Source organism: Rhipicephalus microplus, chromosome 3 (assembly GCF_043290135.1).
Source record: "Rhipicephalus microplus isolate Deutch F79 chromosome 3, USDA_Rmic, whole genome shotgun sequence".
NCBI lineage: Eukaryota > Metazoa > Arthropoda > Arachnida > Ixodida > Ixodidae > Rhipicephalus > Rhipicephalus microplus.
This window is the reverse complement of record NC_134702.1, coordinates 121,664,911-121,679,558: the sequence shown is the minus strand read 5'-3', so window position 1 is coordinate 121,679,558 and position 14,648 is coordinate 121,664,911.

The window sequence follows — 14,648 nt, the reverse complement described above, 5'->3', positions numbered from 1 at the left end:
GGCCCGAAGCCTGGAGATACCAATCCGCAGAAGACTGCGCTTCGCATTGTCGACGACACCATCACACTTCCGCAACGCACCAGTATGTTCGTTACTGTACAGGGCGACATAGACCATGACAGTAGTGGTATCACTGAAGCCAACCTTTCAGTGCTCTTGTCTCAGCGAATCTGCGTTGCCCGCGACATAATTCAATTTCAACGTGGGATGATTGAGTTATTGGTCACCAATTTTAGTGGAGCATACCAACAATTGGCCAAGCGACCAACTATCGCTCATTTCGAATCCATTGATGAAGCGTGTACGACGATAGCCCCAATTTCTGCAGCCGTTGAAAGTGATACTACGGTAGCCGATGCAGTCGATGTCAATCCGAAGCTGTCATGTGCGCAGAAAGAGCAAATCCGCTGTATCCTCCGCATGTTTAGCGAATGTTTCGCGTCTACATCCAAGATAAAACAAACGCGAACCGTAAAGCACCGCATTGTCACTGACCATGCTGAGCGACCCAAACGCCAGCATGCCTACCGAGTATCACAAAACGAGCAAGAGGCTATACGTTCTCAAGTGAAGCAGATGCTCGAAGATGACGTAATACAACCCTCGAACAATCCATGGTCGTGCCCCGTCGTACTAGTAAAAAAGAAGGATGGCACTCTCCGATTTTGCGTCGATTACCGCAAACTCAACAAAGTAACAAAGAAAGACATTTATCCGCTTCCGCGCATCGACGACTCACTAGACCACCTCCGACGCGCCTGATACGTCTCCTCTATGGATAAGCTGACGAACGCGACCAAGAGAAAACAGCATTCATAACGCCTGATGGTCTGTACGAATTCAAGGTGCTGCCCTTCGGTCTGTGTTCTGCCCCTGCAACATTCCAGAGGATGATGGATGCAGTGCTCTTCGGTCTCAAGTGGGAAGCATACCTGGTTTACTCAGACGACGTCGTTGTCTTCTCCCAAACGTTTAAGCAGCATTTGCAGCGACTTAGATCTGTGTTTGCTGCAATTCGCACGGCAGGCCTATCACTGAAACCAGAAAAAATGTCAGTTTGATTACAACGAATTACAGTTCCTCGGCCACCTTGTTAGCCCTGATGGTATTCGGCCGGACCCAGACAAAACAATGGCTGTCGCAGATTTTCCCCCACCTACCAACAAACGTGATGTGCGTCGATTTTTAGGCCTCTGCGCATACTACAGACGCTTTGTGCAAAATTTCGCAAACATTGCCGAACCCCTCACTCGTCTAACAAAAGACGTCGTTCCCTTCGTGTGGGGCCTTGAGCAAACACGCGCTTTCTCCGAGCTCCAGCAGCGTCTCCAGTCTGAGCCCTTACTCGGACACTACGACGAATATGCCGACAATGAACTACACACAGACGCCAGTAACATTGGCCTTGGTGCAGTTCTCCTCCAGTTGCAAGGCAGCGTCGAACGCCCTATTGCTTATGCGAGCCGGATTTTATCATCTGTGGAGGCGAATTACACAACAACTGAAAAGGAGTGCCCAGCTGTTGCCTGGGCAATAGCTTATTTCAGACCGTACCTGTATGGTCGCCTGTTCAGAGTTGTTACCGATCATCATGCGCTGTGCTGGTTGGCGAACCTTAAAGACTCGTCCGGATGTCTGGCCAGGTGGAGCTTACGTCTTCAGGAGTTCGATTTGACAGTCGTGTACAAGTCTGGCCGGAAGCATACTGACGCGGAATGCCTTTCCCGAGCTCCTCTTAATACAGCGTCAGGTGATCAAGATATCGACGGCCATTTTCTCTGCGCCATTAGTGTATCCGACTTGGCTGAACAGCAGAAGAACAATTCTGAGCTTTACAATTCATCGAATATCTCGAAGGCCGTACGCCGCATCCACCACCAGCATTCGCCCGCTCGTCATCATCGTTATGCGTCCGCAGAAATATTCTCTATAAAAGAAACTTCGACCCTTACGCGACTGAGTACCTGCTCGTCGTCCCGCCAGCGTTACGAGCCGATGTCTTGTCCGCCTGTCACGATGAGCCTCCCTCAGGCCACTTGGGATTCACACGTACCTTTGCCCGGATTCGCCAACACTACTACTGGCCTAAGCTCAATCAAGACGTGAAGCATTACGTGAAGGCGTGTCACGAGTGCCATTGCCGTAAAGCACCACATCAGCGCCCAGCCGGATTTTTGAAGCCCGTCGCTCCTCCGACACAACCATTCCAACAAATTGGCATGGATCTACTCGGACCTTTTCCCAAGTCTCGTGACGGCAACCGCTGGAGTTGAGTCGCTACTGATTACATGACGCGCTACTGTGAAACGAAGGCATTACAACGTGGAACCGCCATTGAGACTGCCCACTTTTTCATGAAAAACATCGTCCTCCGACATGGAGCACCAGCAGTTGTCATAACTGATCGTGGCACAGCTTTTACCGCCCGGATGATACAAGACGTCATGCAGCTTAGCGGCACAGTACATCGAAATACCACCCACAAAGCAACGGCCTTACATAACGACTAAACAAGACGATCGCCGACATGCTATCCATGTACGTTGATCAAGACCACAAAAACTGGGATGACATCCTCCCTTACGTCACGTTCGCTTACAACACTGCTGTGCAAGAAACAACTGGATTCACATCATTTCGGTTGCTTCAGGGCAGGGAGGTCACCACAATGCTGGATGTCATGCTTCTACCAGGCAGACACCAGATTAGTGTCAAGACGAACGAATTTATCCAACTGGCAGACGCGGCTCGTAAGCTTGCAGTCGAACGAATCCATAAGCAACAATGCATCGACTCACTGCGGTACAACGCTCGTCATGGCGATGTCTCTTACCAACCCCGCGAACGAGTATGGTTGTATACTCCCATTCGACAACAGGGCCGGTCGGAAAAGTTGCTACGCCGCTATTTTGGTCTCTATAGAGTTCTCCGTTGTCTCAGCGAAGTGAACTACGAGGTTCTTGACGAAGACATGGCTCGTCAATCCTGCTGTTCACAACAGCCACACGTCGTCCATGTTTTGAGGATCAAACCATTTTACCAACGCTAACTAATCGTCACAGTCCCTTGAGTAGACTTACAGTGATTGTGAACACCCCCTTGTGTACTGTTTATCGTACGTGTTTTCTTTTCATCTGGTAATTATGTTATGACATCGGGACGATGTCCTTTGGGAAGGGTGGTAATGCCACTAGTACAAGTTCTGAAAGTAATATTTCCGCAGATGCTGGCATGCTTGTATGTGCCGCTATTCAGAAGAAGACAAGGATGCGTGTGCAGAGAAAAACAATAGTCGTACTGCCGTTGTTCGAATCAGTTTGACGTCCTTGTGTGCCATTATCTACAGGTTACAGTTACGGTGTAACGTGACACCTATAACATGAAGACCTATAAGCATGAAGAGGTCATACGGGAGACAATTTCCTTGAACAGGCAGAAAACGAATACCGTAGGCGTCAATTGGTAGCTCCTTCTTCAAAGTTCTCTGCAGGATATCCCAAATGAAACACAGCATCCCAGCAGTGAACGAAAACTTGTTTTACAGCTTTTGCTTTGTTGCATGAAATACAGTTCACTCCCCGCGGCACAAACATACCTCCTTCTTGAAGCCATGTTTTCACAGGTAGTGTACCTGTGTGTAGTTTGAAGAAAAACTTTAAACTCACCAGAAACTAACATCTTTTTGACGCGTATCAGGACATTGCTACCCAATGCCGCCCTATAAACTGTTCTGTAAAGCAGAGTTGGAAAAACTGTGTCTACCTGGTCTTTTTTGTGGGCGCTCTTTGGACACGCTGCTTAGGTATTCCATAGAAAATCTATTACGAACCTATAGGAAGAGACCACCTTGCATAGCAAGCGGGATACGTTATACGGACCGTTCTTTATGGTAGATACAACAAATTCTGGTATATCTCCCGGTAACATAACCTGAATTATTGCACGACCTAAACGATTTTGCTAACCTCGTAAGCAGTTCCACTCAGTTTAAACAAGCTTACGTCACCTCAGATCTAGCATCCAGTTGCTGAAACTACATTGTGAAAGAAATATAGTACTGATCATAGTTCGGTCATGTTCGATATAGGGTCAAGACAAACTAGAAACTAGAATGGGAGCTTCAAAAGTTTATTGAAGCCTGTTAGGCAATAAGAATTTAAGTGAACTTTTAAAGAGCATAATCAGACATTTGGTAGCTCAAGCGGAGCAGGAACATGTTCGAAAAATTGGGAAAGCTTCAATAGATGCATTAAATTCAAACCAACAGAAAGAGCAGGCCAATTAAAGTTTCAGAGGCGTAAAAAACAAACTTGCTTGCGATTCCACCTATACATATTAATACTTGAAGAAACAAGTAGCCCTGGGTTGTCGACAAACGAAATGAGGGAAACCAATGCAAATTTGGAAGCTATAGAACACAAAAATACAAAGGAGCAAAATTTCGGCTCGATCTAAAAAATTTTTTCTAGGAGAGGTGCCAAACAAACTTGCCCTCTTAGACGAGAAGACTGATGTGCGTAGCACTGAAACAGGTGAAATAGAGTATGTGGGTGCTGTAGTGAGGAACCATAATGCAATTAAACTAGCGTTCCAGATTACTGAATACCCTTTCACTGTTTACAAACAGAGACCCTTGATGACTTCCGATTTCGTGCACCTGATTGATATGTGGGGTTTAACGTCCCAAAACCACTTTATGATTATAAGAGACGCCGTAAAGGAGGGCTCCGGAAATTTCGACCACCTGGGGTTGCTTAACGTGCACCCAAATCTGAGCACATGGGCCTACAACATTTCTGCCTCCATCTGGAATGCAGCCGCCACAGCCGGGATTGAACCCGCAACCTACGGGTCAGCAGCCGAGTACCTTAGCCACTAGACCACCAGGACAGTGCGATTTCGTCCACAGATGTGCAAGGATATCAAAGGTGGGGACTAAGAGAGTGAGAGAATAGCCCACTGATTTTCTACACTTCCCTTCTATCATATTGAAACAGTATATTCAAATAAATGTTCTTTTGGGCTATATAAAAACTACAATAGATTGCTTTGAACAATACGCACGTTCAATTTATCTGAAAAACTAATAAGAGTGTTTGCTTACCCTTGAAAAAACGCGAAAACGTCCTTTCAGTTTTGACATTGCGAGCTGGTAAATGAGGTGACCGGAAGTTTTTTGGGGGCACAGAGCTTGCAGTCTTGAAACCTCCTATAGAAAGCTTTTCGCTTTGCGCAAACACTGAAATACAAATTTTCGGTAAAATTTCTCACCTTAAGTACCATAACTGCAAAGAGTACAAATAACCCCGCCGCGGTGGTCTAGTGGCTAAGGTACTCGGCTGCTGACCCGCAGGTCGCGGGTTCGATTCCCGGCTGCGGCGGCTGCATTTCCGAGGGAGGCGGAAATGTTGTAGGCCCGTGTACTCAGATTTGGGTGCACGTTAAAGAACCCCAGGTGGTCAAAATTTCCGGAGCCCTCCACTACGGCGTCTCTCATAATCAAAGGTGGTTTTGGGACGTTAAACCCCACAAATCAATCAAAGAGTACAAATAGATTTGTTAGAAAGAGAAATTACGGTGAATGAAGCGGAGAAAGCTGTAGACGAACTGAAACCCGGGAAGTCTCCCGGTTCGGACGGCTCAACAGCTGCCTTTTATAAGGCATTTGATCCCCACTATGCTCTAATTCTGCAACAATTATCTGTTAAAGCTTCTTGAAGAGGGCGCTTACCACCCTCTTTTTCGTGCGCACACACGGTGCGGATTCCGAAGTCTACTGATGAAACACAGCGTAAAACTACGAAAGGATATAAACCTATACCGTTACCAAATTGGGTATATGACATTTTTATGAAGGTCTTGGCTAGTAGGATGCAAAGTGTAAATAAGCATTTAGTAGGGTCACACCAGACCCCTGGAATCAAAGTTAGAAGTGTATTTTCAAATATACATGTAGCGAGGAGTATTCTAGATTGCTGCGATTCCCGTTCAGGAAAAACATCGATGGTACGAGTAGATTTCTAAAAGCCTTAAAATATGGTAATGTCACACTTTTTAATATACTATAACATACTGGCCTCGGTTCTATTTTATGTAAAGGGGTTCGAATGGCATATCAAACTGTCACACCAGTTTGGTTGTAAATAGGAAACTCGCACAACGCATTCATGTTAAATCAGGGATGGCCTATGTAACCACTGCTGTTCTCTTTGTTTTTAGAGCCCCTGCGTAGGAAAAATAATGTATTGATCAAGTAGGAGGTTTCCAGTAGCAATCCTGTGAAATACGAGTGCTTTACTATGCTGATGATGTTGCATTTTAATGTGCTGACAAGGAAAGTGTGAGAACAACACTGGAGATCACGCAGAGTTTTTATGATAAAACTGAAAGTTTATTGAATAGAAACAAAAGATTTGGATTATGGCATAGTTACTGGAGGCACACACCTACTCTCTTTGAGAAACTGCAGTAGAGCGCTGAACTCAATGAATACCTAAAGGTACCACTAGAAAGATGTATGAAAATTACGCACTTTTTGACAGACCACGCGAATGAAATGGCATCGAAACCTTCATGCTGGGGTGTTTGGAATTTTTCAATATTCGCTACATTATTCGTTACATACAATATTCGTGTGTAACGTTTTTGTGGCACCTCGAATTTGGTACGTTTTCCAGGTTCTGTACTGCACAAGAAATAATAGTCAGCCGTTTGATAGGATTTTTGCAAAATTTTCTGGAATTCTACATGAGCCACTGAGGAGCACGTCCTCCAACGTTTAAACGGCAAGGTATCTATATCTACCACGTACCGCTGCACACGGGCATCTCGGGGGGGGGGGGGGGGTATTATCGTGTTTTCAGCATTACCAGCAAAGAGGCACAATGAGTGCGCGTAGCAGCATTGTCACGACGTGGCGGCCGCGCTCTCATCTCCAACGGAGGTCGACACTTCTCACGCGTCCTTATCTCATGGTAGATAGGATCGTACGTCTTGGCTGGCCTTAGGCTTTGATCGGAACGATTCTGTTTTAGTTACCGGTCGCGTATAAGCCGTCACCGCGATTGTTGCACAGTCTACGTTTGCGAAAAGGGCGCGCTTTCAGATACAGCGAAGTAGCAGCTTTGAGGCCTATTCTCGTGTATCAGTACCTCAAAGTACGTTTCGTGGGTCATTTGTGCGTGAGAAACGTGGGGCACGTTTAGATCTGCTGGCCATTCTGCGCGTGACTCTGCAAATTGTTGCTATTATGTTCATTCCTTCCCCTTTGCGGCAAAAGCTGCGACTTTTTTTGCGAAGCGTCAATATGATGCGGGTAAGCTGATGGGCGTGGTCAGAGCGAGCAGTAGTATCGCGGGTGTATTCGGTAGGCGACTCTGCGGTAGGCGGAAAAAGCATATTCAGTGGCAACGTTGGTTCGTGCCAAAATGAAAGGTAGAAAATTTAGTAACCAGCAATGTTGTGCCGGGAGGAGTTGCACGTTAAGGTCACGTATGTCAATGCAAGGTCCCAATCATGATGATCTGTTGACACGTATTTCAAAAACATGTCTGCGAACTTAGCTCCCCGTAAGCCTCTTGGTGTGTGTGTGGGGGGGGGGGGGGGGTTCGAGGTCATCAGCTTATGTTTGGTGGAGCAGAAAGGTATGACCTTGGTCTGTCAGCTGTTGCCATGGGGCACCGCACACTAGAATAAGGTCTCAAAGCAAAAAATTAGCGACGTCCATAGCACATATGGTTGGCAGGGCTCGGTTCATTGAATAGCGGATGGCGTAATCAGTGCGCAATGGTGCCCCATTTCTTGCCTGTAGTGGATGTTGGAGAGAGACCAAGAAGATGCAAAACAACTCGAAAGTAATGCTCCGATGGAATGTCGACAGGCTGAAGATAGTCCGCAGGACATCTCAGTGGCTTTTTACGGCGCTTCTAAACTGAGGCGAGGTAGCTGGGAAAGGAAAAGTATGCAGTCAATGGAGTCAGTGCTCGCTGAGTCTCCGTAAGCTATAGGGTAGCACGGTACAAAATCAGCGCATTGGTGCAGTTTTCCACTCATGTACACTGCAATGTAGGTATGCTCCTGCAGGTAGAGTGCCCAGCGAGCGAGACGACCAGGCGGATCTTTCAAAGAGGTGAGCCAGGAAAATCCGTAGTGGTCGGCTGTTATAGTAAGGGGGAAGTTTCGCACGTGTCCACGCCATAGGCAGGAGCTCACGCTCCGTGATGAAATAATTGCACTCCGACACGGACAGCAGCCTGCTCGCATAAGCAGTCACGATATTTCGCCCACATTGTCACTGTGCCAGCATAGCACCAATTTCATGACCACTGGCGTCAATACGAACTTCCGTTGGTGCTGCAAGATGACATCGCCCAGAATGTCACGCTGACATCGCCGACCACGTCAACCATCTGGTCAACCCGACTCGACAGCTGTCACACTTGGGTGCACGTTAAAGAACCTCAGGTGGTCGAAATTTTCGGAGCCCTCCACTTCGGCGTCCCTCTCAATCATGTGGTGGTTTTGGGACGTTAAACCCCACGTATCAATCGATCAAACTCGACAGCTGAGCAGTCAGTTTCCAGTACGTGATGGCTAAGTGACTTACTAAAGCAGTTTTGGAAGTTGTCACTACGGTCGACGGTTCTGGTTTAAGTCAATATGTTGTCCGACATTTCGGTTTTGCTGGCAACTTTAGTGGTGACGGTAGAATTTCAGCTTACCAGTGGCTTGAAGAACTGGAGGGCACCTGAGGACTGGCGTCGTGAACACCGTCTACTCTCCTTGCCGTAGCGCTTGCTAAGCTCCATGGTCCCGCTGCAGATCGGAAGTGGCAGGAAACAATTTCGACACGTGGAAAAACTTGTAGATTGCATTCGGGAGTCATGATCTAGTTTGAGCAGCAAAATTTTATTTTGTCCGTCATGTGTCGTGGACACATAGCTTTATTCTTCATGGAAACTGAGCTAGGTGAGCCAAAATCACGTGATGTGGCTACTCTAGATAAAAAAAAACATCAGCAGGTGCCATCTGATTAAAAACAATTTTTTCAGATGAGGTTCATTACTGGCTAAAGGCACAAGTTGGTGTTTGAAGGGTATGTGTGCAAACATGGAAAACCACAAAAACAAATTATTTGTACTTTGTTTCTACTATAGCTATATATTCTGATAGGACATTTGCCCATCCAGCGAGGTCTTGTTTTACGACACTCCTTCAAATGACCATCACTATGCCTCAATATGATGCGGTGGACAGTGTGGTGAAGTGCCAAATTCTGAAAGAAATACAAAAATTCAAGCTTGCTGACAATGCGTTATACAATAAGGTCGGAGTTGATTATACAACGTCTAATTCATGTTTACATGGTACACTGAAGGTCACTGTGCATTTCTCAATTTATAACCAATGTTGAATAACCTTTGCTATGCATACGCCGAACACAGAGGCAAAGTATGAAATGCTTTTGAAAGATACACGCTACGCTTTGTTACCTACATTGTGGTTGCCATTATGAAATCATTACACTACACGAGATGTAATCTATCAGCATATCCAATGCTATATATAAATGATTTTAGGACTTGTGAACCTGATGTCATTGTTAGAAATACGAGGTCTGCTCGTATGGCCACAAACTGTGGGAAGCGTTGGCAACAGCTGAAATATTGTCACTGGGGACTTCAGGGCTTGGCACACCACATGAATGACTGTGCAGATGCACCCAAAGATTTTAGGCTTCTAGAAGCTATACAGCGGTATAAATACACACTCCTTTTGACGCCGGGAACTGAGACTCTTACACAAAACGGCGCCTACTGGCCCACCACATGCGACCTAATCATAACCAACAACGCCACAGTAGTGTACTTGAGTGCACTGGATGACAGTCTGGGCAGTGATCACAATATTGTGCAAATATTATACTAAAACAGCTCAACTGGTACGCCCAGTAGGGAAAGCCCAACTGTCTCACTGGACCTAGTATTTAAAGCAATATTAGGCCGCGAGAATGTCTGGAAATGATTAAGAAGAAAAATCTACTGTACGCGAAATTCGTGAAAACAAGACACCATAACGATCTTTTGGTATTCAAGCGGTATAGAAATTTTGTAACGAAGCACCTGAGAAAAACTAAGAATGCGTACTATGAAGCTGTCTTCAAGAGGGTTAGCACACGTGTCGACGTGCTTTGGCGAGAAATAAATAAGCTTCTAAATAGAAGTTGCTCTAGAGACAACGCACTTGCGTTAAACACAGATAACAAGACAGTAAAAGGTGAAAAACTTGCTAATAAATTTAATGTGTACTTTAGAACACTGGTGTTCTCTGATTTATCAAACCCTTTTAGTGCCTGTAATAGAGATTACAGGGACTTTCTAGGTGTGCCAAAGATGAGCACTGCATTCTTTTTAAACACCATTCTTGAAGAAGTATTGTTTCTGTTTATGTTACTAAAAACACTACTGCTCGGGACATAGATGGTCTACAAATTACGCCTATTAAAGCAGCACTTGATCTTTTGTTACCTTTTCTTACCCATCTGTTTAATATCTGCTTGTCTATGGGAGTTTTCCCAGAAAGAATGAAGCATGCGAGAGTTAGTGTCTTATACGAATCTGGTGACCGAAATATCTTTTCTAATTATCTGTCCGATCTCCATACTTCCTGTTATATATAAAGGGCTAGAGAAAATTATATATCAATGTGTCATGTCTTTTTGTGAAAGTACTCTATATATTATCACCGCATCAATTTGGCTTCCGACGGGGCATGTCCTTGGAACTGACTCTCCTCACACAAAAAGAACTCATACCTAACTCATTTGAAAAGAAACTGTTAACAGTGGGTGTTTTTATTGACTATTCCAAAGCATTCGACAGAATCAACCACGAAGTACTCTGTGCGAAATTGCGTCATTATGGTTTTCGCGGAACCCCACTTTGCTTTCTCAAATCTTATTTATCACAAGAAAAGCAATCTGTAGTTATAAATGACAGCCAATTCTTCCTTCTAACCGTAACGTCAGGTGTACCTCAGGGCAGCATATTAGGGCCCCTACTGTTTAATATTTATATAAACGACATAACAAGTGTCAGCAAATATGTGGACTTTATAATTTATGCAGATGACACTAGTATATTTTTTATGGTAATGATTTAGATAAGCTTGCAGACTCAGCCAACAACATTCTTAACGATATCTTCACATGGAGCACTGCAAATTATTTAATAATCAACACAAAAAAATCCAAAGCTGTGGTATTCGCACCGATTCAGAAAGCTGTCTGTCGTGGTTTGAATATATACCTAGGGCCCGAAAAAGTTGAGGCTGTCAAAGAAGTTCCATCATTAGGAGTAATTTTAATGAAAATCTTAATTGGGACGAGCACGTTAATAAAGTAACAAGAAATATAGCTAGGACGTGTGGTGCTCTGTCTAAACTTCGAAAGATACTTCCAGCAAACATTAAATTTTTACTCTATAATACGCTGTTTTCATCTCACATAAACTAAAGTAGTCTAGTGTGAGCAGACACATCTGAAACAAATCGGAACAAAATATTTTTACTGCAGAAAAAAGCGATTCGTCATATTGCAAACGTACCATACGACGCACATATAAGTCATTTATTCAGAGAAAATAACATTTTACCGATCGATCACATACACAGCTTCAACCTTATTATGAAATACAAACAAAGCTTGCTGTCAAACAACGCTTGTTTTCTTAAACTGTGTAACCTCAGAAAAAATACACAATCCCATTATGACATTCGGAAAAGGCCTTCCTGGTTCGTTCCTTATTCGCGAACTCATCATGGTTTGAGAAGACTTGAACACTGTATTTCTGCTTCTTTAAACATGTTTGAAAATAAAAACATCGACATCTTTGATGTACATAAAAAACAACTTAAGAAATTTCTCATCTAGAATGGCGTCGTGTAGTTTAGCTTCTTCTAATTGTCCGGCTAAAATACTATATGTAAGATAAACACCCTATAATAGTGCTCGTGTGTAACATGGCATCCTATGATATTTGTTTTCTTTGACATTTTTTTCGTTGCTTTTTTTGCGAGTAAAACATGTAACATCTCACTCGTCAGTGTTTTCCTTGGGCATCAAAACTTGTGCTTTTAGCATACCCAGTGTTGTAAACGTCGTATAATCATTTAGTAATACTTTGGTAGCCTTTTAGCGACGTGTGCATTGTTTCATGATTGACCGTACGCTGTTTTCTGTTTTCATTTGTTGTTTTTCTCTTTTGTGGTTTGCTTATTTTATGTAAACCTGAAACTGATGTATTTTGATGCATTTTTGTATTTGCTAATTTTTTGAAGTTTTGAAAATTGACGTCAAATTGTTCTTTCACGTTTGTGCTCTGCGGATTTTGTAATGCCAAGTGAAAAGGGGTAGGAGCCTCGTCAAGCTGCTAACATAGCAGCTTTTTCCTCTTATCCTTGCGTTTTCTTCTTCGCAACTCTGTGAAGAAAATGCTCAATAAACTGAAACCATGCTTTCTAACATTAAAATAAAGTTTATCTTTATCTGCCACGAGTCTGTGATTAGTGTTACAGGAGCACCATGTGACAATGTTTTGAAGTTAGCAATGTCCAGAGCGAGAGCTACCTCTTCGTTCGAATCACTGTTCATAGTGTGAAAGTTGGCAGGTGCCACAAGGATGTCTTTGTCTTTTATCACGTGTACGCACATCGCTAGCTTTCCTGGTTAGCGTGAAATTCTACATAGAGGATTTGCACGCCTGTGGTGCCATCAACAAGACGCTTCTCATTGACTGAATTCGGTACGTCAACTATCAGCGTGGCTTTGGGGATGTTGCGCGGAACCACAGCCACTTGCATTAGAGCTCGAAGAAAAGGGACAACTTTGTGTCGTGGTGCGTGAGTAGGTTCTTTAGGAGTGGACAAGCCAAGACGAAAAAGAATTGCCTAGCCCTAATGGGTTTTCTCACTTTTTCTGGGCCTAGAGAGGTACACTTACAGCGTTGTGAACACCACGTAGATAAAGCTGTTGTGCTAGTGCGTGTGGACGCAAGGTGATAACCAGCCTAAACTCCATACATAAAAGGATCTTAATGTTTTAAATGCGAAGCATTTCTTAGTCACTTCGGCGACATTGAGTCTGTCTATCTATCTATCTATCTATCTATCTATCTATCTATCTATCTATCTATCTATCTATCTATCTATCTATCTATCTATCTATCTATCTATCTATCTATCTATCTATCTATCTATCTATCTATCTATCTATCTATCTATCTATCTATCTATCTATCTATCTATCTATCCGCCTACGCCTTTTAGCTCTCCTGTCCGTTTCGATAATGGTATCGATACCAAACTTGGTATGACATAACACGACTCTATGAAAAGCATACTTCACTGGTCATACCATGAAAATTATTATATGTATGTCATGTGATGATTTCCGTTTCATGGTCTTGCAGCTCTTGTGGTAGTATCGTTCACATGGCATGTTTTAAACCTGGTATGGCATTACATGATTACATGCCGAACACAAGCGACAGACCCTAACATGAAAATCATGACATGCGTGTCATGTAACAACATGACTACATGTCACGCTTGTGATCCGCTAATGGCCATTTCGCTAGCGTCACATATACCAAATTTAGTATTACAGTACGCGAATAGAAGACAGAGGTAAATGACACATCCGAACGTATTAATCACGACATGCGTGTGATGTAACAACATGACTACATGCCACACTGATGATGCGCTTGCGGCCGTTTCGCTAGCTTCAAATGTACCAAGCTCGGTTTTACGGGACGCGAACGAACGACATAGGTAAATGACACTTTCAAACATGATATTGAGGACATGCGTGCCATTTAACAACATGACGACATGGCGCACTGATGATGCGCTCGCAGGCGTTTCGCTAGCTTCACATATGCCAAATTTGGTATTACGTGACGCCAATGGATTGCGAAGGTATGTGACTGGTGCTAACATGATAATCATGAGATGCGTGTCATGTGAGAACATGACTACATGCCACAGTCAAGGCGCCAATACATTTCAACGTGACGCGATGCACGTGCTCGCGGGCGTTCATTTCGTAGCGTCACGCCGGCGTAGCCCCGCTAGGCGCCGGTCCTGCCATATACTCGAAGGCGCGCGCCACGCTGCGTTACTTTGACGCATGTGCGTTTCAGCGCATCCCGCGTCCCTCCATCACAAAAAGAGGGAGAGGCTGTGGTGTCTGAGTAACGCATCGGTACGAAAAGCAGCATGTTACATTTCGTGACGTTTGCCATCGGGCCGCACCAAAAGACGCTGGTCGCGTCTGGCATCAGACTTCAAAGTGCTCGCGTTTTGCTAACGTAGCGTCGCTGTGCCCAGCGTGCGTCATGTTACATTGGAGTAAATTGGGCACTTCATGATGCACTTGCGGCCGTTATGCTAGCTCCACATAAACCAAATTTGGTGTTACGTGACGTCAATGGATGACGAAAGTATATGACTGGTGCAAACATGATAATCCTGACACGCGTGTTCTGTAAGAACATGACAACAAACCACGCTCATAGCGTGCTCGTGGCCATTTCGCTAGATCCACAAATACTAAATTTAGTATGACGTGATGTGAATAGATGACGAAG